This window comes from Ambystoma mexicanum, chromosome 10 (assembly GCF_040938575.1).
Source record: "Ambystoma mexicanum isolate Mex_15411 chromosome 10, UKY_AmexF1_1, whole genome shotgun sequence".
NCBI classification, from domain to species: domain Eukaryota; kingdom Metazoa; phylum Chordata; class Amphibia; order Caudata; family Ambystomatidae; genus Ambystoma; species Ambystoma mexicanum.
This window is the reverse complement of record NC_090932.1, coordinates 1,155,528,391-1,155,555,369: the sequence shown is the minus strand read 5'-3', so window position 1 is coordinate 1,155,555,369 and position 26,979 is coordinate 1,155,528,391. Positions and strand designations below refer to the sequence as shown.

At 50.2% G+C, this 26,979-nt stretch overlaps 1 protein-coding gene across 4 annotated transcripts in view; it reads right to left on the bottom strand.

Annotated features, from left to right (window-relative positions):
* The window catches only part of KANSL3 (KAT8 regulatory NSL complex subunit 3), a 1,222,374-nt gene that overhangs the window by 205,900 nt on the left and 989,495 nt on the right, over positions 1-26,979 (bottom strand). The window lies entirely within an intron of this gene.

The following is a 26,979-nucleotide window of genomic DNA, read 5'->3' as shown; positions in this document are numbered from 1 at the left end:
AGGTTCAGCGACGCCGGGTCGTGGTGGAAGATGGCATCTCCTTCTCTGGAGAGAAGATCCGCGTCCGCCGACAGCTTGATGGGAGGGGACGTTGACAAGTCCAGAAGGTCCGGGAACCAGATCTGCCTCGGCCACGCCGGTGCGACGAGGATCATCCTGCACCGGGACCTCTTTAGCTGGTTGATGAGTCAAAGCAGCAACGGCAACGGAGGGAACGCATACAGGTATAGGCCGTCCCAGGGGAACGAGAACGCATCGCCCATGCTTCTCGGCTGGGGAAACCTGCTGGCGAACCTCTGGCACTTCGAGTTCGTCTCTGTTGCGAACAGGTCGATGTGGGGTTTGCCCCATCGTCGGAAGAGTTGATCCACCTGATCCTGGTGCAGTTCCCACTCGTGACACGCGCGCAGCTCCCTGCTGAGCGAGTCGGCGATGGTGTTTCTTTCTCCTGCCAGGCGGAAGGGAACCAGGAACATCCCCTGGGCAACCGCTCAGTGCCACAGATCCTGTGCCTCCTTGGATAGGGCTGGGGATCTGGTGCCTCCCTGCTTCCGTATGTAAAACATTGTTGTGGTGTTGTCCGTGAAGATCCGCACCACCTTGCCCTTGAGCGACGGGAGGAACGATTTGAGAGCCCAGAACACGGCTCGGAGTTCCAGGATGTTGATGTGCAGGAGCCTCTCCTCCAGGAGCCAGAGGCCTCTTGCGTGGAGATCTCCGGTGTGGGCGCCCCAACCTTCCAGGGAGGCGTCCGTCGTCACCGTCTCCTGGTACGCTGGCGTCTGAAAGTCCTTGCCCGCCGTGAGGTGCGCTCGAACGCCCCACCACTGAATCGCCCGGCGGAACACCTCGTTGAGGCGGGTCCCTGTCTTCGAAGGTGCCCGTCGCCTGCATCCAACGGGCGTTGAGAAATTCTTGAAGAGGGCGCATCCGTAGTCTGCAGAGGTGCACCAGGCAGATGCAAGAGGACATCATCCCCAGGAGGGACTTGATGGACCTCACCCTGGCCACGTCCGTGGCTAGCAGGCGCTGCACTTTGCCCAGAATGGTCTTCGTCCGTTCTTCTGACGGTGCCGCCAGGCGCCTCACTGTATTGAGCTTCGCTCCCAGAAACAGGGCCACTTGCGACGGCACCAGGTGGGACTTTGGGTAATTTATGGCGAATCCCAGGTCTGTGAGTAGCTGGACGGTCCTCGCAGTGTGTTCGACGGCGAGTTCCCTCGTCCTTCAGCGGATGAGCCAGTCGTCCAGGTAGGGGTAGACGTGAATCCCCTGCAGGCGCAGCCGTGTCGCCACAGGTGCTAGGCACTTGGTAAAGACCCTGGGGGCCGACTTCAATCCGAACGGCAGTGCTCTGAATTGGTAGTGGCGTCCCTGGACGACGAACCTGAGGAACTTTCGGTGACTTTTGAGGATGGGAACGTGGAAGTATGCATCCTCCAGGTCCGACGACGATAGAAAGTCGCCTTCCTCCAGCTGTCCCAGTACGTGCTGGAGGGTGACCATCCTGAACTTTTGTGACCTGATGTATTTGTTCAAACGACGAAGGTCCAGGTTGGGGCGCCAGCCGCCCGTCTTCTTTCTGACGAGGAAGTACCTTGAGTACACCCCGGAGCCCCGGAGACTCTTCGGGACAAGCACTATGGCGCCTTTCCTGAGCATCGCCCGTACTTCCAACAGCAGTTGCGGGACGTGATTTTCCTTCCTGGCCACAGGTGGAACGTGAGGGCACTTCTTCAGGAATTCGATAGAGTGTCCTCTTGCCAGGGTATCCAGCACCCAACGGTCGGTGGAGATGGACTTCCACACGCCGACGAAATTCATCAGCCGGCCTCCCACCGGGGTGCTTCGGTGGGGGCCCGAAGCCACGGCCGGTTCAGTCCTGCTTGGAGGTGGTGGCCTTGCCACCCTGGCCACCTTGCCGACGGCGGCGAGGCGCTCCCTGCTTGCCGCGACCCCTGTAGGCCTCCTGAGACGAGGAGCGTGCCGCCTGGCGGTAGGACAAGCCACCGCTGGATCCCTTGGAGGCCCCCTGTCTGCCTCCGGAGCTCCGAAAGGGCCGTCGTTGCTGAAGGGCTCCTAGAGCGCGGGCCGTCTCCATGTCCGTCTTTATGGCTTGGAGGGATTCGTCCACCGCCTTCCCGAACAAGTTGCTGCCGTCGAACGGCATGTCCAACACCCTGGTCTGGACGTCCTGACGGAAGTCGGTCGCCCGGAGCCAACCCCGTCGTCGTAGGCAAACTCTGTTGCCCAGCTGGCAGAACCCGGTATCGGCAATATCGGTTGCCACCGTTATGGCATGGTCCGACGCCACCTCGCCTTCTTGAAGTATTTCCAGGGCCTCGGACCTCTTGTCGTCCGGTAGGAAGTCCAATATGGGGGCCAGCTTAAACCAGAGCTCCCTGTCATAACGGGCCACGATCGCCAGGGCGTTGGCCGCTTTGATCGTCGTTGCCGCCGACGAAATGACCCGTCGCCCCATGGCGTCCAACTTCCTACCCTCGCCGTCCGGAGGGGAATTCGACGTTGAGGCTCCTGACCCCGCCGCTTTCTTCTTCGCCGCCGCCGAAACGACCGAGTCTGGCGTTTGGCTGGGCCCTGAGGCACAGGGGAGCGGTCTCGGGGACCCGGTACTTCTTCTCGTACCGGTCCTGTTTGGCTGGTGCTGTGGAGGGGTTCTTGAGTACCGACAGGCCCTCCTCCCAGATGTCATCGATTAGAGGCACCGTGATGACAGTCTTCCTCTTGGCCTCCCGGCGCTGATAGAGGAAACCTTGCTTTTTCTGCTCCTCCGGGCAGAGCTGGAACAATTCGGACGCCCTGGCGATCATGGCGCGGAATTAACCAATCTCGTCGGGCGGAGAGGCCCATGCGACGGGAGACCCGTTCCGTCGTCGTCTCCCTCAGAACCCGTCGTCGAGCCCACCGCACCGTCATCTCCCGACTCGTGGGAGGATGAGGAGGGAACTGTAGGCCTTACGGGGGTGAGTGGAGGAGAGGGTTGGGTCCTCCGTCGTTTGTTCTGAGGACTTCCCGACGGGCCAGGTTGCGGGTCCTCCGGCCTGGGCCGTGGTAATCTCGTCCTTATCTCAGAGCATAAGGACTGGATCGCAGACAAAATGGCCACCAAGCTATCCTGAGGCCTAGGTTCCGGCTGTGCCGGAAGGGAAGGCTGCTCTTCCTCGCCATCATCGTCTTCCTCAGTTATCTCCCGAGGATCTTCCTTACGGGATCGAACCTTCTCAAATTGGACTTCGAGATTCCTCACGGCCTCGGTCAGCTCCTCCTCCGAGGCTGACTCCGAGCTCGAGGAGGCTACCGTGCCCCCCCTCGCTTCATCCATCATGGTGGCCATGACGATGGGCTGAAAAGAGGATTCCCTCCTTGGCGGCAGGGAAACTCTAGTCCCGGAGGCAGTCTCCGCTGGCGGGGTCTCTGCCGGCTTGGCCAGAGTCGCCGCGATCGCCTCGATAGAGGCCTTTGCCTGCTGGGTGGGGGCCTTCACCACCTTAGGTGCGTCCCGGGCCTTCTCCTTAGGGGGAGGGGCGACGCCTCGTTCCCCCTCTCCCGATATCGGACGGGGCTTCTGCCGAAGCTTACCCGGGGTCTCGGACTTACTCTTCCCCGAACCGGAGCGCTGGCTCGTGGTTGACGGTGCCGGGGAAGGTGCGCCCTGCCTGGCGACCGAAGAGCCCGACCTTTCGCCGCTCCCGGAGCCAGCGGACTCGCGGCGCTTGGCCTGGTGTTGGGCCCCCGTCGCCGGGGCACCCGCACAGGACTTAGAAGCCCGCTCGGACCCTTTCTTCTTCTTCTCACACGTTGAGCCCTTCTCCAACCAGCTGGCGAGACGGGATCGACGGTCCCTCATGGTCCGCTCCGACAAGTTCTTGCAGAACTGGCAGTCCTTCTCTACATGAGTCTTGTCCCCATGAAGACAGTAGAGGCATCGCGAATGTTCGTCCTCCTTAAACACATTCTGCAGCCCGCATACAGGGCAGCTGCGAAACAGCTTGGGTCCGGGTGACAAACTCGCGTCCTGGGCCATCTCGAAGTAGGCCACAAATCTTCTGGAATCCTCCAAAAGGTTGATTCGACGAAATCTTCACCCTTGAGGGGCGTAGGAAAATCCTGCAACGGGTACCCGTTAACGGGAGTAGAAACGGTGGAGCTTGAGGCTCGATTAACCGAAAAAATTTGAAAAATCACCTGAAAAAGCGCAAAAACGCAGCAAAAGCTCGAGAGCTAAGCACGAGGACTCCCAACACTTGAACGTGCGGTAAAAATCTGAAGATGGCTGCCAGAGGCGGGGCTTAGGGAGATGGCAGTCATTGGCTGTGGTCAGTATGACACAGAGATCAGTGATTGGTTACTACTACGAAAGACCGATCAGAAACGAAACTGATACTGATTTTTCTTTACCGAGGATTCCCAGCCTGACGACGGGGAATATTCATGAGCATGCGAATCCATGCCAGACCCCATGGTGGAGAAAGTTGTGGCACTGTGACGCGCTGTGGAGAGATCTTCTGTGTGACACCACACTGTAAAGAGCTTCCACTTGTGTTTGTAGCAGGCAAGTGTAGACTGGTCTGGTCTTGGCTAGAATGTTCGTGCATACCAACGACAGTGTGAAATGTCCAAATCCTAAGTGTTCACATAACTTTATTCAGCATTAAAACCATAAAAGCATCCTCTCATCACAATATGAATGTATAACTTGTTAATATCAGCACTCCATAATCGGCAGTTGCATGCAACACCCATACTTTGTTACAATAATAAAATATTTTTAAATCTAAAATGATCATTGTTACACACTGTAATTATAACATCATATTTTAACACACTTTTACTTTACACGTTTTGCTCTTTGTAGCCAAGCTCTGTGGAATAACCTAGAGAAAAAATAAACTGAGTTCACATCGGCAGCGCTTTTGCAAAAAGTCACAGCTGTTGGTCAGTCTAATATCCTTCAGGCTTAAAGGTGGCAACACACAGCGTTTCCTCAGCCCAGCATACCCTGCACAGAATAGCAAAAAGTGTCTTATTGATTCCTCTGGGTTCCCACAGACTTTACAATGTATGTCCTTTACACTTGACCACTTTGCTGTAAAACTGGCCACCTTGAGAGTATGAGTATGCAGTTGAATGGATAAGGCTTGTGCACCCCTGATCGATTAGTAATGAAGCAAGCGGGTAAGTGTGAGCTTATTTAAGAAGGCTTAATAATCAATGTAAACCATTACCTTTTTGTCCGTGGTGGAATTGCTGAATCACGACATAATGAACCATGAATTATAATGAGTTCTTTTTTTTGCATTTACATTTACAGGTGACCAAAATAAATAGAAACCGAATTCCTGATACCACGTAGTGAAGCAAAACCAATTTAGTACCAGAAAGAAAGCCAGTAAATACCACCCCTGAAGAATTTCCTAGTAATTATTAACATTTTTGATATAGGAAAGAAACACGTTGGGATGAAATCGGCCTCAGCTACTTAGGCTTCCTACCTATTTCTGTGTAGGAATTGACTTTGTAAATTATATATATCTGTTGATTTATTGTGTTTGTTTGATTTAAACTAGTCAATGTACCTTGATTGTGCAGAATTCTGATTGAGTCTGTGTGTCATCTGTTTGATGGCTTTTTGTCCTGTTACTATTTTGGTTTTCTCACCAAGTGTGTGAATAGGTGTTTAGTTCTTCTACACCTATTTTAGATTGAGTATCTAGTTATTATTTTGAGACCGTCAATGAATGTGTACTGATTAATGAAACACGTGTTGTTCTCTGAGCAATGTTCTACTTTCTCAGTTTTTTATTAATACATTTGACAGGTTAATAATTGTGAATCAATGGGATAGAATTGAATTCCTTCTTCCCCGAGTTGTTCGGTTTAAAGATAATTTCTTTTTTGGGTCTACTGTACAGATGCGCAATACACCCGGTCTTTCTTTAGGTGTTTCATATTACTGAACCGGGTGCAACCGTGGTGTATACAAACATGGTGTCTCTCCTTTTTAGACTTGCGTTTGAAAAGGTGGCAACAAACAGTCTCCTCATCCCAGTATACCCTGGATAGAATAGCAAAAAGTGTCTTATCGATTCCTCTGGGTTCCCACAGACTTAACAATGTATGTCCTCTATACTTAACCACTTAGCTGTAAAAAGGACTACCTTGAGAGAATTAGTACGCAGTTGAATGAATAAGGCTTAGGCATTTGCAGGAGCCACACAATCCAAGTAGGGCTCAAAGCCCTCAGACTCCTTTAACATTATATCCGGGGCACCAGTCCTCAACACAGCACAAGCCCTTTTCATGTTCCTAATAGTGGCTTCATAACACTTTGTCTTGACAAGCACCTTGGAACTGGGTAATAAACCCACAGGGTTAGGTCAAATGCTAACCAGGTCCTCAAACCCTCTGAACAAACCTGAACTATGTAATTCTAAGGCTGCAGGAGCCAGGCTGACAGGTTCAGGGACGCTGTGTCTTGGTGCAGGTTTGCCGCCCCTCCTTTGGATACCAGGTCCGGAGGAGGAGGCAACTTGATGGCCGCAACCACTGACAGGTGAACAAGGTCCAGGTACCAAATCTGACTAGGCCACGTCGATGCAATGAAGATTATCGTGCACCAGGATTGTTTGAATGTGTTGGTCACACGTACGAGCAGTGGAATTGGAGGGACTGCGTAAATGAAAAGGCCTTCCCACAGGAACGAGAAAGCGTCCTCCAGACTCCTTGCCCGTTGATTCCTGCTGGTAAACCACCAACACTTGGTATTGGCTGCTGTCGCAAACAGTACGATCTGAGGCTCGCTCCACTCGCTGAAGATCCGAGAGGCTTGAGCTTGCTAAAGCTCCCACTCGTGGCAGGACCGCAGCTGACTGGGCAGTCTGGAATGCTGTTTTGAATGTTTGCCAGGCGGAACGGGCCAGAAACATCCAGCGAGTAATGGCCTAGCACCACGGGTTCTGTGCCTCCTGAGTGAGGACGGGCGACCTGGTCCGCCCTGTTTCGTGATGTAGTACATGGTGGTTGTGTTGTCCGTGAAGACCCTGACCACCTTTCCCAAGAGCTGAGGCTTGAAAGACTTCAGAGTCCAGAAAGCTGTCCATAGTTCCAGAACGTTCAAACGCAACAACTTCTCCGGGAGCAATAGGAAACTGCCATATAGTTGCACCCCAACCTTCCAGCAAAGCATCAGTTGTGACCATCTCCTGATGCGAGATGTGAGGGTGAATGGACCACCAGTGCAGGGCTTGGCAGAAAGCTTGGTTGAGGGCTATACTGTCGTTCCATGAGCCAGAGATTTGCTTCCACCTGGCATCCAGGAACTGCTGAAGCTGTCTATCTCTGCCAGCCTCTGTCTGACAGTGGGCACCATCTACAGGCCAAGTTGCCCTCTTCCTCTCTGAGTGGGCAGATCTCTCCTTGCCTCTACCTCTCTCCTCAAAGACCTCAACATCCACCTGGATGTGGAGATCACGCGCTCGCTCCGTCTCTTCTGTCCTCACTTCTTCAAGGCAGTGAAGAAGTGGAGGGCTTCATGAACATCCTCTGACAAACTGGCATGCTGCCTGCGACAAAGGCAATACCGATTCTCTGTCCTGTCCAAGAAGAGAGCCCAGATCCAAGCCCACATGTCTGTGGCCTCTAACAACACAGCCGAAATCTTTAAAATCTGCAAGAAGCTGGCCAATCCTTCTGCAGTATCCTCCTCTCCTGTTGTCTCCCAAGCCCTCTGTGTGGCTCTGGCTTCTCATTTCACCACCAAAACTCAGGACATCCTTTCCTTGCTCTCCTACTCCTCCTCCTCCTCTCCCTCCACCTTTCTTGGCACCCCTCTGGCCGCCCCTCCCAATCCCCTACTTATGATATGGCATTTATAACGCGCCTATACCCAAGTGTTTCACAAGTTACTTTCTCCTCTCTCTTCGACTACACCTGACATTTATAGACTAGTCCGATCTATGAAACTGGCGTCCAAACAGGTGCTCCCGTGCTCCTCCATAACCATAAAGGACCACATTGACACCCTTGCTCTAGCCTTGGCCGGTTTCTGCAATCACTTTTCGCCACTGGATCTTTACCCCCTCTCCTCAAGCACCCTCTTGTGCATGCCCTCCTTAAAAAGCCATCTTCCTCTTTTGTCCTTTTTTGTCTTTTATTACAATGCAGAATGTACCAATATATGGTAATATGGGACAGGTCCCACTCTGTATGCTGCTCTGTCTTGTCAGAATAAAATAAAGGTTAGAAAAAAGAAGCCATCTGCAGATCCTACCTGCCCGGGAAACTATCGCCCGATCTCCAACACTCCTTTCCTGCGCAAACTCCTGGAAAATCTGGACATCTCCCAGCTTAACTGTCCACATCGAATCTATTGGTTGTCTCCATGACCATCAGTCTGGCTTCAGAGCAGCCAGAGACATGGAAACTGCTTTTCTGTACACCTGCGATGATCTGCTCTCAAACCTTGGCTCCAGCATTCCTTCTGTCCTCATCCTCCTTGACCTTTCCTCTGCTTTTGACACGGTCAATCACGCCATACTGATCAATCGACTATGTGAGAACCCGGCATCATGGATCAGGCCCTGGAGTGGTTAACCGGCTTCCCTTCCTTCTGGACCGACGCTTCAAGGTCCAACTTGGGTCCTTTCTCTCCTGTTAAGGAGAATTCTCATAAGTGTGCTAATTCCCTTCACCTTGGAGGCCCCCAGAAACTTTGCTGGATTTTGAGGACTTGATTTTTTATTACCTGGAAAGAGTGTGTGAGCCTTTTTCCCACTCATGTATTTTGATGTTTGTTTTACATTGGTGTTCTTTGATTAGGAAGTTTTAAGATAACTCCATAGGCATCTTTTCATGTGTGTTACACAGCACCCTCAGTGCAGTGACACAGGGAGGTCTCTTTAGACTCCCCAAAAGTTTAAACACCTTCTCTGGGATAAATTACTGTTTCCCAGAGAATCTAAGGTTAAACGGACTTTGCTAGTCTTTTTAAATTCCTAGACCCAGCACATACTATCTTCCTATAGAGTGCTGGAGGGGTTACCTAGTATCCCCGGTGTCTAGAAACTCATGAAGCAGTCAAATGCTACCCTTTTCTATCGAAATGGCTGGTGGAAGTGGTTTTAGAACAAACTACCATGATTTTTCCCGACCGCAAACACTGGTAGCTAGAAATCGCGGGAGCCATGTTTTTCAAGATGGCACCTTAAGACCCTTTGTTTAAACAGGTCCCGGTCTTTTTTCGCCATTTCTTTTTGGAAAGTTCCTTCTAGTGTTTGTCTCTGCGCGCCAAACCAGGTTTGGTGCCTTTCTTTCTATGCCTTTGGCGGGCTTCAGGACTGAAGACCGCTTCTGTCGTCTGAGTGTCTGGGGTGGGCAGGAAGTGAGGGACGTGCCCGAAACTCCCTGTGCTTAGTCTCCTAGGAGACCTGAATGCACTCTGACAAGGACAGCCACCCTACTGGGTGAGTGGCAGCTAGGCTGTAATGAATGCAAGAAAACTGTTTAAAAGGCGAGTCTCCAGGACTGGAAAGCAGAGTCGACCACTGGAAAGAAAGAAACGAAGACGAGCTGGAAGAGGACAGCTGCTACAACTCCAGGACCGTTGCTTTGGCCGGTGAAGCCCTGCTACAGGACCAAATTGCCAAGTTCATCTCGACAGAGAAGCCCCTTCAAGGACGACTTCTTCCTTTGAGGTGGTGGGACCAATCAACTCGTAAGTCACCAGGGGGAAGGACACCAGCTTGCGTGCTTGAAGAACAGCTACTAGAACTGAAGTGACTCCATTTTGTCTGCATTTTCCGACGATCCCGTGCAGTGCAGGAGTCCCCCGACGTCCTCCCTCTTGTCCCCACGACTGAGGCTCAGGAACAGTGACATCTGCAGGAACTGCCAGGAACCATCGTTTTCATCTGCATCTTTTGCTTCATACTAAGCTACTTTGCCAACCCGATTGAACAAACGCTTCTCTCGCGGTGAAAGTTCGTGGAACTTTCCCAACTTGCAGGCCTAATCAGCTTGTGACCCAACATATGATTCTTTTTCGTACAAACTACTTTTGAGAACTTTGGCAAAGACTTTACCGTTTACTTCAAGAAGAACAAGTTACTTACCAACTGTAACGTTCTTTCGATTGGATGTTCCTCCCATGTATTCCTCATCTTAGATATATTCGCCAGCTTGCTGCTTCTTTCGGAAATTTTTTCGCCAGAGGGCGCTGTGCTCGAGGCCTCATAGCTTGGTCTCTTGAAGGCCGCCATCGAGCGTCGACGTCATCCGTCGTATATAGGAGTCGAGCTGCGCCCGTTGGTTCAGTTCTGTTTTTTCTATGTTAATAGTCGCATCGGTTGTATTTTGTGTCGGCAGATGTCAGGCTCTTAAGGAAGTACAAGTGCAACAAGCGTAAGAACTGTACGGAGGGGCAGGTTGGGCGGGTCGATGAGGAATACGTGGGAGGAACATCCAGTTGAAAGAACGTTACAGTTGGTAAGTAACCTGTTCTTCGAATGGATTGTGTCCTCCCACGTATTCCTCATTTTAGATAGACTCCCATAGCAGTTGTAATTTAGAGGACAAGGGAGTACCATAGTTCTCAATTGTGCACAAAATGAAGGACGGCTTTTGCAGAAAGGCCTCCTTGGTAAGAAGTGGTGTCTAAATGTTTTGTAAAAGTGTGACACCCCACTGAAGAGCCGTGGAAGTTGCTATACCCCTGGTTGAATGAGCCCTTAAACCATCGGGAGGCTCCTTCACAGCCAATTTGTAACATTCAGATATTGCTAGGATAATCGATCTGAATATAGTTTGCTTGGACACACCAAGTCCCAATTTGTGTGCAGTATAACGACCAAACAACTTATCTGTTTGTCTAAATCTTTCCAGTCTAGATATGTAGAAACAGAGCCCTTTTAGGGTCTAGTCTGTGTAATCTTTCCTCCTCTTTACTAGCGTGCGGAGGAGGATAAAAGGACGGTAAAGTAATTTTCTGTGACAGATGGAAATCTGAAACTATTTAAGGTAGGAAAAAAGACTTGACCTTTAAAACAACTTTATCCTTGTGGAAAACCGTGTGAGGAGGCTTGCAAGAGAGCGCCTGCAACTCACTCAACCAGCGAGCTGAAGTTAGAGCCACTAGTAGAATAATTTTTAAAGTTAGGAGCCTTAAAGGACAAGAATGTAAAGGCTCAAAAGGGGCACACATAAGAAACTTTAAGACTAAATTTAAATCCCAAATGGGAACTTGGAATGGTGTGGGAGGGAACGTATTTGTTAACCCTTTAAGAAATTGGATAACTAAAGGCATTTTGAAATATGAAACTTCTTCTGAGGAGCACTTGAAGATAGATAGCGCTGCCAAATATCCTTTAATAGTTCCAACTTGCAGCCCCGAGTTGGCTAAATGTAATAGAAAGGAAAGCACCATGGGAGTGATACATTGAAAAGGATCCACATTCTTATCCCTGCACCAGTTACTGAATTTCTTCCAACGACACCGTTATAAGGATTTTGTTGCTGGCCTTCTGGCCGAAAGCAAAATCTCCATAACGTCATCCGGGAGGTTCCAATCCTTATATCTCAACCTCTCAGAAGCCAGGCGGGAAGGTCGAGTGTCTTGACCTCTGGATGGGGAACCCAACCTTCCTCTTGCGAGAGAAGATCCTCGCTTTGTGGAAGACGTATTGGAGGGCAGATGGACATGTCCAGAAGGTCCGAGTACCACATCCTCCTGGCCCAGTCTGGGGCAATTAGGATCATGGTCTCCTGAACTTTCTCAACCTCCTGATTACATGAGGAATCACGGGGACTAGCGGGAATGCGTAAAGGAGTGGATATACCCAGTCCACTACTAACTCGTCCCCTAGAGCTCCTCTCGGGGGAATTCCCTTGAGCAATACAGATTGCACTTCCGGTTGGCCCCGGTCGCGAACAGATCCACTTGAGGGGTTACCCAAAGGGCGAAGATCTCTTGAAGGACTTCCTGAGCTAGCTCCCACTCGTGGGAGACTGCTCTGCCTGCTCAGAGCATCTGCCGCCGTGTTCAGCTCTCCGGCTGGGTGAATTGCCGACAGATTTCTTCTTGCATTGCCCAGAACCAGAGCTGCATTGCCTCTCTGCACAGTGTGAGTGATCCTACGCCTCCTCTTTTGTTGAGGTAGTACATGGCCACTGTGTTGTCCGTCATTATTAGGACATTCTTTCCCTGTACAGAGGGCAGAAAGGCTTTCAGCGCTAGTCTGATTACCCGCAGCTCCAAAAGGCTGATGTGTAGTTTGGACTCTGATGGAGACCAACTACCGCCGATTGTCAGATCATTGGTGTGGGCTCCCCACCCTGTGAGTGAGGCGTCCGTCACTACAGTTCTCTCCGGCCATGGTTGGCAAAAAGGTTCCCGTCTGAGGATATTTTCTTTGTGAACCCACCATAGGAGATCGTGAGCCACCTTGGACGGGACTTGTAGAAGATCTGACATCTCCCCTGAAAACTGGGACCATTTAATCCTGAGGGCCTATTGAAGGGATTTCATCCTCAGTCGAGCATCTGGCACCAGAAGAATGCAGGATGCCATGAGGCCTAGCAACCTTAGGAAGTCGAACGCCGGTAGATGTTGGGCATTCTGAAATTTTGTTACCATCTGCAGAATGTGATGAGCTCTTTCCTCGAGAGGCGAGGCTTTCCCTGAGGAGGTGTTCGGGATCACTCCGATGAATTGGAGTTTTTGGCTTGGAATCATTTGTGACTTCTTGTAATTGAGGGAGAAGCCCCATTTGTGTAGGAAGTGACAGGTCATGGCCAGATGTCCCTGGGCCAGTTAGGGTGAACTTGCCCTGATTAGCCAATCGTCCAGATAAGGGTAGGTGTGAATCCTGTCCCTTCTGAGACTCGCTGCCACTACCGGCATTAGTTTGGTGAAGACCCCCGGGGCGGAGGTCAGCCCAAATGGCAGAACTCGAAACTGATAGTGAGATCTGCCAATTGCAAACCTCAGGTGCTCTGTGTTTGAGGTGGATTGGCACATGAAAATAAGCATCCTGAAGGTCCAATGAAACTAGCCAGTCCTGAAGCTGAAGAGCCTGAAGGACCTGAGAAAGCGTCACCACCTTGAACTTGTCCTTCCTGAGGAATTTGTTCACATTTCTTAAGTCCAAGATGGGTCTCAATCCTCCGTCCTTTTTGGGAATGAGAAAATAAGGGGAGTACCAACCTTTGTTCCTCTCTGCCTCAGTTACATGTTCTATTGCACCTTTCTCTAGCAGGGTTAAAATCTCCTGCACAAGGAGTGGGTCTGGAATTTTTACACAGTTGGCCCCCGGTGGATGATCTTGAGGCCTTTGATGAAAAGGAAGGCAGTAACCATTGGTCACTATCTCTAGCGCCCAGGCATCCGACGTAATGCCCCACCATCCGTCTAGATACCGAGTGATTCTGCCTCCCACCGGGGTTTTGTGGGTTAAGGCCTGAAAGTGGTTTTGCAGCGCCTGCAGCAGTGGCTGAGGAGATAGTAGCCGCTGCTGTGGCTGATCTAGTACCTCTCCCTTTTCCACCACGAAAGGGTTTTCTTCGTTGTCCCCTCTGACTGGCCTGCCCTCTCTCTTTTCCAAAAGAGGAATAGAAGCGAAAAGGGCGACTCTTCCAGGAAGAAGACCCTGCGTAAGAGTGCTGTTGAGGTTGCCTTATAGAAGCGCTGAGTGATTTTGCTGCCGCTTTCGAGGTCTGCAGCTTCTCCAAGCTCTCGTCCGCCTTGCTGCCAAACAACCTCAAGCCATCAAAGGGCATATTGAGTAATCTGGATTGTACATCAGATGCAAAACCAGATTTTCCTAGCCATACAAATCTATGCAAGACTGCGCTAGATGCCATGGATCTGCTTATACTCACTGCAGTATCCAGTCCTGACTTGAGGCACTCCCCTCCATAGCCTCCTTCCCATCCCTTTACTATCGCCAGGAAACCATCCCGCTCCTCACCCTCCGGGATGTGATCAGCCGCTGCATCTAAACAGCTCCACAGGGTGTAAGTGAACCTAGCTAATGTACAAGTCACATTAGTAGATTCTAGGGTCATACTACCAGAAGTAAAAGCCTTCCTCGCCCAGGCATCAATCTTTTTGTCGTCCCTATCAGGGGGCATAGAGGAATAAGCAGACTGTCTGCAGTCGCAGCTGGAATCACCAAGCTTTCAGGCGAAGGGTGCTTAGATAAATATTCTGGATCCAAGGGCGCAGGTTTATACTTTCCTACAAATTTCTTATTTACAGCTGGTAGAGATTCAGGTGTCTCACAATTTGTCATAACTCTCTTTTGAAGAGCTTTGTGGAAGGGAAGGACTGGGTCTTTCTGAGGCCCTTCATCAACAATGTCTGTTAAGTCGTCATGGTTATATCTAGGGGACACTGACTTCCACCCCAAATATCCCCAAAAAATCTATTGCTCTTCCCATGAGGTTTCTATACCCCGGTTCAGCATGTTCTGTGCGGTCAGACCTTTCAAAATCTACCTCAGGTGAGGTATCCAGGCCACTGGCCGATTGTAGGCAGTCAAAGGTCTGTCATTTTTGAATTAGGATCCACCAGTTCCTCAGGGACTTCTCTTGTCCCAAATCGAACACCAGCTGATGTGATTTCCTCACCAGAGGTTTGTTCCTCAAAAATAGACAGATTGAAAAAATTCTTGCCTGGGCTGAGGGTGACATTTTTTTTCTGGTAAAGGTGGAACAGACTAGCCTTAGCCATAGTTGTCGTGTTGGGAACCGGTATAGAAGATTTCCCAGACAAAGGCGTAGACAGAATCGACACCGGCTTTGACACACAAAGGAATCCCTGAGGTTATCGAGGAGGGCTTTGATGTTGATTAAGGCTTCGACGCCAAGGCCGAAGATATCGACGCCATCTTTGGCTTCGACAGCGTCGAAGGACGCGTCGAGTCGATAGCTGACTTAGAGGATGAGGACGCCATTTTGTCCTGCGGCAACCTCGATTTATGCACCAAAGGTTTCTGTATAGTCTCATGAGGTGCTGGAGAATCTGTAACGCTCACCTGACTCCCACGGAGGCGCTGGCCTGGTTCGTGCTGCTGTGACCTCTTCTAAGGTGATGCGCAGGGTTCGGAAGACGGACTGGACCGGGCCCCCAAATCTGGCTTGTCTGGCTCGCAGAAGTATCCTTCTGTAGGCGAAAATAGGGGATTAACTGTCTGCGGGGTAATGCAATCAGCCTCCCACTTTCCCCTCTCACCCTCCTCGAAACCCTTCTGTGATTCCTCGTAGCGTCTCACCTTAGGGTCTGGAAGGACGAGCTCTCCATCCTGCTTCTGATGCAGGGGCGCGTTGGTATCCAGTTACTTCACTGGATTTTCGGATTGGTGAGAACCAAACTTGCTTGGCTTACAGGTAAGTTTAAGTTTTTTGATAAGAGGTTCCCCTTGTGTCCATGCATTAATGTACTAATGCTAGTGTCTTTTTCCCCATAGGGGCCGGGGTACGGAATGCCGGGGAACAGGCACCGACCCGAGATGAGAGGTGAAATCCCTGTAGAAATCAGGTAAGTCTTTAATGAGCTTTTTTTGGTAATGTCTTTTCATTCGCTCATTAACGCTGATGTCTCTTTTTCCCCTTAGGGGCCGGGGTCCGGAAATGCCAGGATGCGGCGCGGACCCGAAATGAAGAGGGAATGAATCAACAGGTAAGTCTTAACATGGAGATTTAGCTTTCCTTATTCCCTTCTCTCTCTCGCCTTTTGTTCTGGTCTTTTTCTCCCTAGGCGCTGGGGCGTGACTGCGAATCCGGATGATCGCTGCTGAACATGGAGGCGCCCTGTAAAGGTGAGTGGAATGCGGCGCTGCAGCGATCGACGCGATGAGCTTTTAAATAAAAGTCTTCCTTTTCAGGATTGTCGGCGAGATGTCTCCGGGATGCGGATTTAGCAGGTAAGGACTTTTCCTTCTTCTGTTCTCTTCTTCTCTTCCTTTGCAGGTGATCCAGGATGCTGGCAGGCGTGGCAGAAGTCAGGATGCAGGAGCAGACACGGTGAGCGTCCAGCTGCTAGATGCAGAACAACGCGAAGCACGTGTGGCTGTTCGGGTGGGGTTTAAATAGCCTTGGAAGAAGTTCCAGGTATGTATCCTTCCTCCAATCAGGTATGTATCCTTCCCCGACCACGCCCGGATGGTAAATTAGTCCCACAGGTAAAGTAGTTCCTTTCAGGCCTCAAGGAGGCCGGGATCCTGCAGCATGGTCTGCATCAGGTAAGTGCACCCAATCACTTCCATAATGAGCCTGGCGCCTATGGCGCCAGGACTGATGTCTTTTATGAGCCTGGCGCCATAGGCGCCAGGACACTGTCCAAAGGGCCCCTTATATGGGGTTGCTGGGTCCTTCCTTGGGGACAGGATGTCCGCTTTCGGGGACGCAGGGCTTGAACCGGCTCCCCGGGAGCGGGCATCATGACAGAATCATCGTCCGAGGACGCCCTCGACTTTTTGTCGGATTTAGCGCGAAGCGTTTTGGATTTCCCTCTGTCACCTTTAGAGTGGACAGGCGTATGCTCTTCTCGCAACTTTTTTGAGGCGGTCGGGGCTGCCTTCTAAAAAATGTTCAGCATTGAAGCCCTAAAGGCCTCCCATTTCTTAGGGAAATCATGTTTGGAAGGACAAGAAATTAACCTTCTGTCATGTGAGGAAGAAGAGGACCAAGATCTATGACTTTTTTTAATTTTTTCGATGATGCGGAAGAGGACTTCCTCAAGTGACTTTTCGACCCCGATCGCGACTCATGACGAGATTTAGTTCTCGATTCTCTCAAGTCTTTTAGCGTTTTTGCAGACTTGAAAGACTCTTCCCCCTACGCTAGCTTACCTTTGTGTTCCTTAAGAGCCTTGTTCGACATCGCCCGACATGACCCGCACTCGTCGACTCGGTGATCAGGACTAAGGCACCAAAGACAGTTGCGGTGAGAATCCGTAATAGACATTTTTCTTCCGCATTTGAGACACTTTTTAAAACCTGTCTTGGGTGTAGTCGGGGTTGAGGAAGAAATTTCTCGCTGAGAAAAAGTGACGCGCCGTTTCGATACATGAAGCAGAAGCTCAGAAAAACAGAACAACCAACGGGTGCGGCTCGAGCCCTTTATACGACGGATGATGTTGACGATCGACGGCGGCCTTCGAGGGACCAAGCTATGCGGCCTCGAGCACAGCGCCCTCTGGCGAAAGAAGCAGCAAGTTGGCGAATATATCTACAATGAGGAATACGTGGGAGGACACAATCCATTCGAACTGCTCTTTCCTATCCAAGACACTAGTCCATTGACTTTGGCCTATGCCTATTGAACTGAATCAAGTTCTCTAGTGCACTATAACTATTTGCACTGCCTAAGAAAGTATGTGTGATCTATTCTGCTAACTTGTGCCTTTTTGCTCGCATTGAAAGTAACTGAAATGCCATTTTGCTCCTATTTCAGGTGTAGCCCAATGTGTTCAGCAACTTATTGGTTTGCAATTGAAGTGTGTTTGTGTATAATATTAAGCTGCCTCCTTCTAGTGAATGTTTTCTAAATGATTGTGTAATAAATTAATAAGTGTTTTACCAAGAAACCAGAGTCTACTTGAACCACTGATTATAAGACCTCTGTGTAACCTCTTGTACTGCTCACATTCCCTCTTGAGATAAGCCTGGCTGCTCAGCTCGCTACCACAAAACTGTGTAGTACAGACTTATACCAAAGTTTGGTTTTTTCTTACACCTGTAGTCCTAATTGTATGTGGTGGTCCAAGAGGGTACTGCATGCAATTCTGCCTAACACTGGTGGCAAGCGGTTAGGATAAAGTATAGTTATTACATTGAGAGTGCTGCTTTTTAGTTCAAATAACCTTCATAAGGCTACGCACAATTAGAGAAGCAATTGTTTTATAATGCCAAACATGGATAACTTCAAACAGGAAGCCCTTATAATTCTAACAGTAGATCAACTGAAAGATGTGTTAAGTCAGGTCTCTCTCTGTTAAAGGCAAGAAAAATGAATTGATTGAGAAATTGTTGATTCATCAAAGACTGGGGGTAGATCTATGACCCCTAACCCTCAGCAAACGTGGATAATGTTGATGAGGATGATAATGATTCAGAGTCCAACTCTAATGTTATTGATGAGTTAGAAGAGTCAGGAGTCTCATTGCAGAATTCGTCTCTCTTGAAAATAAAATGAGACTTGTGTTAGAGTTCAAAAGAATCCAAATGCAAACGGACAGTAAACATCAAGAAATCAGACTCAGAAATGGAAATGCATCATGCTCTTGAAATGAAGAAATTGTCTCTTGAAAATGGTTCTATCCCAGAGTCTTCTAGGTCTTCCAGTCCTAAGAGGCCTTGCATGCCTAAAGAAGCTGCGAGTATGTATGAGGTGACACTTGATATTTTGGATTGTTTGGCTGCTTTTGAATATATCTATGGGATTCAGGGTTTCACAGGGAATCAGTTGATTCCTTGGCTTTTGTCTAGGCTCCCCCAGGTTGCAACTGATGCTGTAATGGAGGTGGGGGAACTTGAAAGATTAGAGTATGAAAATGTTAAGCTAGCTTTGGGAAAACTCCTTCTCAATACCTTAAGAGGCTCAAAAAAGCATGATGGTACCCCTTGGGCTACCTGGTGTGTGAATGTTTGAAAAACTTAGATGGTTGGGTAAAGGGTTATAGAGTTAACACTTTTGAAGGAATGAGAAATCTATTTTTGTTAGAATCTTTTTTTGATGCCTGCTCTCCTGAGCTGAGACAGCACTTGGCTGACTAATGAAATTGATCCAAATAAGTTAGCAAAGGCTACTGACTTGTGGGTTGCCAACAGAGCTACTCACAAGGATTTTGGGTAAACTCAGAAGAAGGATGATGGAAAGCAGCGCAAGAAAGATGGCAAAGAGAATTCTAATACCACCAATCCAAAAGAGGGCCCAAACATAAAAAGGTTAAGACACAAGAGAAACCGAATCAGGCTACAGAAACCTCTGGTGCCAACCCAGAGGGAGGTCAGCAGAACCCCCCATTTGTCAAAACCTTTGGAAAATGTTATGCTTGTGGGTCTACTGACCATGTGAAAGGGGATCCCAGATGCAAGGGTAAACCTTCAGGGGTCCACACTGTCTCCTTAGCCTTCTCCCCAGAGGAAGAAGTACATATGGCAAGTGGACACTTTCAAGTACTGGCTGAAGAGCCCATTGGAGTCTCTGCCAGTGTTTCTTTAGTGTCCATGGGTCTGTGTGAACAGCAGAATTTAGATGTCTATAATTCAATTCCAGATAGCACAAAAGAATATTACAAGGACAGTGTACTTGTAAATGGACAGGAATCCCCTGCCACTAGAGACACTGGGGCCAGCATTACAGTAGTGGATGAATCATTTTTCCCCAAGGCTGAGGATGTTGCTAAGGCACCCAAAAGCCTCACTAAACTTGCTGGAGGGCCTGTCCAAATGCTTCCTAGGCTACCAGCTCTCATCCAGTGCAACAACATGACTGTCAAGAGACCTGTTAGTGTACAGAGTGAGGCGCCTGGGAAAGTCCTGTTGGGGAATGACTTAAAAACTCCTGGAGTAGTATCAAGCACCCCAAGGCCTCCCAGCAAAAGGAAACAGGAGCAGACCAGGAGGGCCAGGGAGAGTACCTTAGGTAGTTCTACAGAGGATGTTACAGAGGAATCTATAACACCTAGCCCACAGGATTTACTAACTGCTATTTCAAGGAAAAATGAGACAAAGGGGAAACCCAAGATCTCAAAGAAAAAGTCAGAAAGCACTCCTGTGCTACCAACAAGGAAATCCCCTAGAGTACTGTCCAAAGTCGCACCTGTGACTACTCCACCAGCTAAAGCTGAGTGTGAGGAACAACCAGGAAAGGTTGGATCAGAGCTGGAAGAAGACCTTACCCCTGTTGGAGATCTGGATCCTAAAGACCATCCTGAGCTGCAGTCTTTACTGGCGGAAGGTGAACAGTGAACCAAGTGAGTCTATCCCAGGGGACTACAAAAGATTTGTAGTACCTCTAGAGACAAGACACCAGTTCCTACAGTACGCCCACAAGATTCCTTTGGCTGGTCACTTGAGTTTCAAGAAGACCAAGGAAAGGCTTTCTCTATATTTCTACAGGCCTAAATTGGGGTCTGATGTAGATACATTCTGTAGGAGCTGTCACACTTGTCAGATTTCTGGCAAAAGTGGAGCCAAGAATGTGGCACCTTTAGTGCCTCTCCCAGTGGTGGGAGACACCTTTTGAGAGGGTAGGAATCAAACACTGTTGGTCCCTTAGACCCTCCAACCTCTTCAGGCAATTGATTTATATATGTTGTAGTAGACCATGCTACTAGGTATCCTGAAGCCATACCTATGAGGACTGTTAGAGCTCAGGCTGCGGCTAAGGCCCTACGTGGTATTTTTACCAGGGTAGGTTTTCCTAAGGAAGTCATCTCTGACAGGGGATCACATTTTATGTCCCACTACATGCAGGCCATGTGGAAGAACTGTGGAGTGACTTTCTAATTCTCAACTTTCTTAGAAGAAAGTGGGACCTTCTACTTCCATGCCTTCTATTTGCTTATAGAGAAATCCCTCAGAAGGGAGTTGGATTTAGTCCCTTTGAGCTTCTCTATGGTCATCCAGTTAGAGTTCCATTGGCCCTAATTAAGTAGGGGTTGGAGAGTGCTCCTTCTCCTAAGCCAGAGAGAGTCACTGACTATGTTAGGTCTCTGAAGGAGAATGACAAACATGATGCCAGAAGAATCTGATAACTTAAAAGCAGGTCAGGCTCTGGCGAAGCATTGGCATGACCAGAAGGCCAACATGGTTGAGTTTACTCACGACCAGCAGGTTTTATTTATGGTTCCTACAAGGCAGAGGGTCTTACAGGACAAATGGATAGGACCCTTGAAGGTTGTGGGAAAACTTGGAGAGGTCAACTATCTGGTGGACTTGGGCAATCCTAAGGAGGCCCCCAGGGTCTTTCACACCAACGGACTAAAAGCCTATTGTTACGCTCACCTGGTCTCTGCGGAGGCATTGGGGCACAGTTGCAGCCCTCCATGAACTTGAATCACCCCCTTCAGGCCTCTCCCTCAGTAGAAAAGCTGTGAGCGGTGGTACGCGGTGATACTGCTACTGAGTGGAGATAAGAGTGTGTGAGTGCGCCAATCTGTGATTGTTGTACCTCTCGAACCCTTCACCCCAAAGTACGGTTTCTGTGAGCATACGCCGGCCCATAAAGCTCACCTGTGAATTATGGAAGATAAGCTCTCCGTCCTGCTACTTCTGGCAGGGGAGCGTCTAATGGGATCTAGTTCCTTCACTGATCCCTGATAAGGATTAGTCCAGTCCAGCTGCAACTATGCTTCTCCTTATGATTGGCAAGTCTTTCTTGAGCTCTTGTGATGCTGTTCGTTCTGTGTAATGTCTTTATATGTTGCTCCTATTTATGCCCGCAATAATGTCTGTTTTCTTCCCTTAGATGGAAATGCGGCATCAATGCAGCTGTGAGACGTGAGACACGGCCGGATGGAAGATGGATGCTATTGCAATGTTCGACAGCAGGTAAGTGATGGTTTAAGGAAAAGCGTGAAATATGGCGAAGCACAACCGTAAACTGTTTTTTCAATGTCTAACCTTGTCTTCTGTTTTTCCTTGCAGGCGCTGCTGTCGACGATGGAGCGTGTTGTGCTGCTCTGCCAAGATGAAGATTTCGGAGTTCTGGAAAGTGTAAAGATGAATACTTGGTTCGCCGAAGAAATGTACAGGTAAGAACAGCTTCCCCCAGTTGGAAAGTATGCTGGCAGGAAGCAGGATGTCCAGGAAGCAGGATCTTCAAAGGTAAGTCTGACCTCAGGTGACTGAGCGTTACGCTGCTTGCACGTGCAGAATAACGCAAAGCGTCTGTCTTGAGGATCGGGGCAGCTTATATAGCTGAGATCGTGGGCACGCCCATTAGGGCCGGCTTACCATCCACACCCTGCCACTCCTAGAGAGTGAGCACGTGCAAAGGCAATCCATTCGCAGCCACACCCAAGAATAAACCTGGGGCTGCTTAATGGATGGAATGTTCAAGGTTAATGCATACTGCTATGTCAATAATAAAAGCTTTTTGGTGTTAAATTGATGTTCTTGTTTACTTTTGTTCATGAGCCTCGTGCCAAAGGTGCCAGGACAGTGTCCACCCAGGTCTCCTGTGCATGCGACACCTGCATGCCTGTGCCCCCGACTTCATGACCGTGACACCTATGTCTCAAAACCAGAAGTGGGAGCTTTGCTTCTAGCTTCAGCTCAAGAGGAGGGTACAACCTGTAGATGAGAAAATAGAAGGAGTTAATCTCTCTTCTAATCTGACACTGGAACAACAGGTTTCTGTTAAATCAGTTTGTCTCCCTGTTTTCACTATGACCAGGCTTGACCCCTTGGGGCAAGCATGATATTCTCACTGGTGACTGTTGACCTGTTAAAAGAACAAGTTACTCTCTTTCCTGGTAACGTACTTTCGATGGGATGGTCCGACGACGTATTCCATATCTATGACAGTAATCACCACAGCTGTGCTGCTTCCTAAAATCTTTCGGCGTCTGCGTCCTGCGTCGATGACGTCGATACGCTGCCCTCGAGGACCTCCTCCGACGGCACTGGATGTTATAAGTAGGACGCACGACGCCCGTAGCCTCAGTTGTAGTTTTGTAACAGAATGTGTGGCACCAGTCTTCTGCCAGTCTGACCACACAAAGCCTTGCGGAAACGTAAGCTGCAATCGCATAAGAAATTCTGTAGCGGGAAGGCAGGGAGGGAGCGATATGGAATACGTCGGACCATCCCATCGAAAGAACGTTACCAGGTAAGAGAGTAACTTGTTCTTCGAGGGGATTGGGTCCTCCGACGTATTCCATATCTATGACAGACTCCCAAAGCAGTACCAATGCAAGGAGGTGGGAAAAGAATTTAGAAAACAGAAATTTAGAATGCCCAATCAAATTGCAGAGTAAAGGACCGCCTTGCCTAAGGCCAGATCCTGCCCCCGGATGGAATCGAGGGAGTAGTGACGTACAAAAGTATGTACCGAAGCCCAGGTGGCTGCATCACAGATGTTACGAATAGGAACACCCCTCTGTAAGGCAGTAGAGGCAGCCATACCCCTGGTAGAATGGGCCCGTAAGCCGACCAGTGGGTCCTTACCCGCCAAGCGGTAACACTCAGAGATAGCCAAAATAATCCAGCGAGACAAAGTCTGTTTCGTCACAGCTTGTCCCAAACGCTTTCCAGCCTAACCAATGAAGAGTTGATCGTCCACTCTGACCCGGGACATGCGTGAAATATAAAAGCTGAACGCTCTCCTAGGATCAAGCCTATGGAGCCTCTCCTCTTCCTTACCAGGATGTGGAGGAGGATAAAACGCCGGAAGAACCACCTTCTGGCCTAAATGAAATTCCGACACCACCTTCGGAAGAAAGGAAGGACGAACTCTAAGGACAACCCTGTCCTTATGAAACACAGTGAAGGGTGGCTTAACTGAAAGTGCCTGTAACTCACTCGCTCTGCGAGCGGAAGTGACCGCAACCAAAAATACAGTTTTAAGAGTTAACAGTCTCAAAGGGCATGAATGCAAAGGCGCAAACGGAGCACCCATCAGAAACTTGAGAACAAGGTTCAAATCCCAACCGGGCACCTGAAAAGGTGACAGAGGGAACACATTAGTGAGCCCTTTCAGAAACTGAGAAATTAAAGGAATTTTTAAATAGGAACACTCTTCAGACGAGCGCTTAAATATGGACAGCGCCGCCAGGTAACCTTTAATGGTACCCACTTGAAGGCCTCTGTGGGCCAAAGAAAGTAAAACAAGTCAGAACCATGGGAATGTCACATGCAAAAGGATCCACATTCTTAATCCTGCACCAGTCGCAGAACTTACGCCAACGCAACGGTACAGGGACTTTGTTGCGGGCCGTCTGGCCGAGAGCAACACCTCCATCACGTCTTCAGGGAGGTTCCAATCCTTATACCTCAACCTTTCAGAAACCAAGCGTGAACGTTGAGGGATCTGACCTCTGGATGCAGAACCTGACCCCCCTCCCGTGAGAGCAGATCGTGTCGGTAGGGAAGACGACGTGGAGGGGAGTCGAGAAGGTCCTGGTACCACGTTCTCCGGGCCCACGCCGGAGCAATGAGGATCATCTGAGAACCGAACCTCCGTAACCTACGCAGTACTTGCGGGATGACGGGGACTGGAGGAAATGCGTACCGCAGTGGGAATGACCACTCCACCACAAATGCGTCTCCTAAGGCTCCTTTTGGAGGAAATTCCCGCGATCAGAACCTCTCACACTTCCGGTTGACACTGGAGGCGAAGAGATACACTTGAGGGGTCCCCAAAGGGCGAAGATCTCCAGGAGAATCTCCTGAGCCAACTCCCACTTGTGAGAGATCGTGCTCTGCCTGCTCAGAGCGTCCGCCGTCTCGTTTTCGTCTCCGGCCAGATGAACTGCCGAGATCGAAACTTCCTGCTGGATTGCCCAGAACCAGAGCTGCATCGCCTCCCTGCACAGAGAAAGTGACCCTGCCACCCCCTTTTTGTTGAGGTAGTGCATGGCCACTGTGTTGTCCGTCAGGATCAGGACATTCTTCCCTCGCACAGTCGGCAGAAAAGCCTTCAGGGCTAGCCTGACGGCCCTCAGCTCCTATCGATTGATATGGAATCTGGACTCCGACGGAGACCAACGACCGCTGACTCAACTCGTTGGCATGAGCTCCCCATCCCGTGAGGGATGTGTCCGTCACGATCATCACCACCGGCCAGGGTAGCCAAAACAGAGCCCCCTTCATCAGATTGTCTTCGACGGCCCACCACAGAAGGTCCTGGGCGACTGAGGACGGCACCTGAACAGGGTCCGACATCCTGCCGGAGGACAGACCACTGGAGCTTGAGTGCCCGTTGCAAAGATCTCATCCGCAACCTGGCCTCTGGCACCAGAAGAATGCAGGATGCCATGAGGCCGAGCAATCTCAAGAACTCAAACGCTGGGAGACTCTGGGCAAGCTGAAACTTGTGCACCATCTGCTGAATGTGATGAGCGCTCACCTGGGGAGGAAAACACTGCCCCAGGGACGTGTCGAGCACTGCTCCGAAGTACTGGAGCCTCTGAGTTGGTGTCAAATGGGACTTCTTTAAGTTGAGGGAGAAGCCCAGCTTGTGGAGGGAGTAGCAGGTGACTGACAGATGATCCAGGACTTGTTCGGGAGAGCGCGCCCTGATCAACCAATCGTCCAGGTAGGGGTGGACGTGAATCCCCTCTTCCTGAGGTGCGCTGTCACCACTACCATGAGCTTGGTGAAGACCCTCGGGGCGGAGGTCAATCCGAACGGCAGGACCCGAAACTGAAAGTGCGAGTCGCCACCCGCAAACCTCAGGTACTTGTGCTTTGGATTTATCGGCACATGAAAATAAGCATCCTTGAGGTCGAGAGACACCAACCAGTCCTCGAGTTGAAGGGCCTGGAGGACTTGAGAGAGAGTAACCATCTTGAACTTGTCCTTCCTGAGGAGTTTGTTCAAACCGCGCAAGTCCATGATGGATCTCAATCTCCCGTCTTTCTTGGAAATCAAAAAATAAGGGGAATACCATCCCTTGTTCCTCTCCGCTACAGGCACCAGTTCTATGGCGCCTTTCTCCAGCAGGGCTTGAATTTCCTGCGCAAATAGCGGATCCGGACTCTTCAAAGAGAGATTCCCCGGTGGATTGTCTTGAGGTCTCTGCCGGAAAGGAAGACAGTAGCCGTGGGTTATGATCTCCAGAACCCACACATCTGAAGTAATGGCGCGCCACTCTGCAAGATGCTGCGCCAGCCTTCCCCCAACCGGCGAACCATGGGACATGGCCACATGACTGAGCTGAAGCGGCTGCGGCGTTGCCTGAGGGCAAAGAGGCAACTGCCCGAGCGGCCTTGGCACCTCGAGTACCTTGTTTTCCACCTCTGGCACTCCTAGGGTGGCCCATTTGACTGGCAGCTCCTCTCGCTTTACCGAAGGATGAGTGATAACGAAAGGAACCTCCCCTCCATTGCTGTCCCCTAGGACGAAAAGGCGGAGCATGTCTAACTGCAGCGCCCAACGACTTCGCTGCAGCTTTTGAGGTCTGCAACCTCTCAAGGCTCTCGTCAGCCTTGCTGCCAAAAAGATGTTCCTCGTCAAAGGGCATGTTGTGGAGCCGGGCCTGCACATCAGGAGCAAACGCCGACTTCCGCAACCACGCAAACCTGCATATCACGGTGCTTGCCGCCATGGACCGGCTGACGCAATCTGCCATGTCCAGACCCGACTGAACGGCCTCACACATGCAATCCTTGCCATCCTGAACCATGGCAAGGAAACCATCCAGTTCGTCCCCTTCGAGAATATGTTCAGCTGCTAAGGAAACAGTTCCACAGAGTGTGCTTGAAACGCGACAAGGCACATACGGAGTTGGCCGTCTGAAGCGCCATACCCCCTGAAGAAAACTTCTTCGCCCAGCCGTCAAAATGCTTGTCGTCCCTATCAGGAGGGATTGTAGTATACGACTCCTGCTTTGCCGGGCCCGTAGCCGCCTGCACCACCAAACTCTCCGGAGTGGGGTGCTTGGACAAGTAGCAAGGGTCGCTACTGGCTGGGCGGTATTTTCGCGGCAAACACTTGCCCACTGCCGGGAGACTCTCCGGAGCAGTCCAAGCCGCCGCCACCCTCCTCTGTAGAGCCATATGAAACGGCAGTACCGGGCCAGTTGGTGGACCAAGGTCGAGGATATCCGTAAGGTCATCCTGAAGAAACTCCCCCGGGGGAGCAGACCATCCCAAGTACTCGGTGACCCTCGACATAAGGTGCTGGTACGAGGAGTCAGCATGAGTGCCAGGCTCAGGCCTACAAAACTCCACCTTCGGAGAGGTGTCCAGCCCACTAGCTTCGTGCAGGGACTGCCTCAGGTCCTCAAATTGGC